This window comes from Neophocaena asiaeorientalis, unplaced genomic scaffold (assembly GCF_003031525.2).
Source record: "Neophocaena asiaeorientalis asiaeorientalis breed wild unplaced genomic scaffold, Neophocaena_asiaeorientalis_V1.1 scaffold629, whole genome shotgun sequence".
Lineage (NCBI taxonomy): Eukaryota > Metazoa > Chordata > Mammalia > Artiodactyla > Phocoenidae > Neophocaena > Neophocaena asiaeorientalis.
This window is the reverse complement of record NW_020175468.1, coordinates 6,217,086-6,219,615: the sequence shown is the minus strand read 5'-3', so window position 1 is coordinate 6,219,615 and position 2,530 is coordinate 6,217,086. Positions and strand designations below refer to the sequence as shown.

General features: G+C 38.7%; 1 non-coding gene across 1 annotated transcript; it reads left to right on the top strand.

Moving 5' to 3' along the window:
- On the top strand, window positions 1-73 carry TRNAR-UCU (transfer RNA arginine (anticodon UCU)). The gene has a single exon. It is a non-coding gene; the product is annotated as a tRNA-Arg (tRNA).
- Window positions 74-2,530: the final 2,457 nt, after the last annotated feature.

The window sequence follows — 2,530 nt, the reverse complement described above, 5'->3', positions numbered from 1 at the left end:
TCCCTGGTGGTCCAGTGGTTAAGACTCTGCACTTCTAATGCAGGGGCCACAGGTTCGATCCCTGGTGGGGGAACTAAGATCCCACATGCTGCACAGCATGGCCAAAAGATTTTTTTAAAAAAGAAAAGAAAAAAAAAAAAGAAAAGAAAAGCCTAGGCTTCTCATCAAAAGACTGACAAATAAACTCATATCTGTATGTTTTAAGTTAAAATTTTTAAAAAAGGAATATAGATGTAAATCTATATCTACACATATACACACGTACATTCCCTACCTCTGCCCACTCTGAGAGAGCCTGGGTACAGTAAGAGCCAATAGCAATGGCCACATGTAACTCCCAACTCTTGGTTTCTACATGTCATTCTCCAGCAAAATAGCCCAGGGCTTCCCAGAGTAAAGGCTAATTCCAGGACTGGGACAGGGAAAGTACTAGGCGAGCCTGGCACATCGTATTGTGCCACGAAGCAAAAAAAAAAGTTTAAAGAATGATGGGATATAAAAAACATAACTAATAAGGACCTACTGTACAGCACAGGGAACTCCACAAGTTTAAAGAATGATGGGATATATAAAAAAACATAACTAATAAGGACCTACTGTACAGCACAGAGAACTCCACAAGTTTAAAGGATGATGGGATATATAAAAAAACATAACTAATAAGGACCTACTGTACAGCACAGGGAACTCCACAAGTTTAAAGAATGATGGGATATATAAAAAAACACAACTAATAAGGACCTACTGTACAGCACAGGGAACTCCACACAATACTGTATAATTGCCTATATGGGAAAAGACTCTAAAAAAGAGTGGATATATGTATAGGTATAACTGATTCACTTTGCTGCACACCCGAAACTAACACAACGGTGTAAATCAACTATACTCCAATAAAATTTTTTTTAAAAAATCAGTTAACTTCTCCTAAAACAAACAAACAAAAAAAAAGAATGATGGGGACAGGCGAAAATGACACAGGAGCCAGCTGGAAAGAGCTCCCACAGGTCAAACTGGAAACAACTGGAACATCAAAATAAACAATGACTGTAATAGATTACAATCCCTTGACGCTATGAGTCTATCCTGACATGACTAAATAAATGAGTAAATCAAAAGTCTGACAAGGAACAGGGTATTTACATGACCCCAAAAGACCTCCCCAGAAAACACATTAATCACAAAGGGGAAAAGAGGAACTTTACAGCGGAGGAGCCTGAAAGACACCACCATTAATGAGAATATCCTGATGGGATGTAAGATCCTAACACCACTTTTGTGACGCTCCTGCCAAAGATGCACGACCAGAATCTGATCGTCAGAAGATATCAAATCCATGGACATCCTACCCCAGAACTGGGCTGTAATGTTCACAAGAGTCACGAAGGTCAAGGAAAGAATGAAGAATTTTTCCAGACTAAAGGAAGCAAAAGAGACATGACAACAAAATGGAATGCGAGAGTCTAGATTGGAACCTTTGTTGTGAAAGCCGTTATTGGAACAACTGGTGACACTTGAATGGAGCGTGAGGATTAGATGGTAGTAATTTTTTAATGCTAATACTTTTTATTTTTGAGGTTGTACTTTGGTTATGTAGGAGACAGTCCTGTTTGTAGGAAACACACTAAACACCCATAGGTGACAGGGCATAATATTGGCAACTCATTATTACATGGCTTAGGAAAAATAATTTCTTTGTACAGTACTTGCAACTTTTCTGTAACTCTGAGATATTTCCAGAGAAAGAAGTGTCATAAAACAAAACATATCCTTGCTTAAAAAGATAATAGCAGGTAAATCTACTATACTTCAATAAAATAAAATTTTTAAAAAGATAATAGCGGATGGACCTAGAGATTATCGTACTAAGTAAGTCAGACAGAGAAAGACAAATATATGATATCACTTATATGTGTTACCTAAAAACTAATACAAATGAACTTCTTTACAAAACAGAAATAGACTCACATGGACTTCCCTGGTGGCGCAGTGGTTAAGAATCCGCCTGCCAATGCAGGGGACACGGGTTCAAGTCCTGGTCCGGGAAGATCCTACATGCCGTGGAGTAACTAAGCGTGTCCGCCACAACTACTGAGCCTGCGCTCTAGAGCCCGTGAGCCACAACCACTGAACCCGCGCGCCACAACTACTGAAGCCCGCGCACCTAGAGCCCGTGTTCGGCAACAGGAGAGGCCACGACAACGAGAAGTCCGCTCACTGCAACGAAGAGTAGCCCCCGCTCGCCGCAACTAGAGAAAGCCTGCACGCAACAACGAAGACCCAACGCAGCCAAAAATAAATAAAATAAACAAATTTTTAAAAAAAGGAATGTATGTATGTGTATAATTGAGTCACTCTGCTGTACAGTAGAGACTAGCACAACATTGTAAATCAAGTATACTTCAATAAAAATTTTTTTAAAAAAGAATGTATACCTGAAATGTTTTGCAAATCAACTTCAATTTTTTAAAAAGGTAATATCAAATATGGTTTTATAAATTGTTAACATAACACAGGAAAATATATTCCA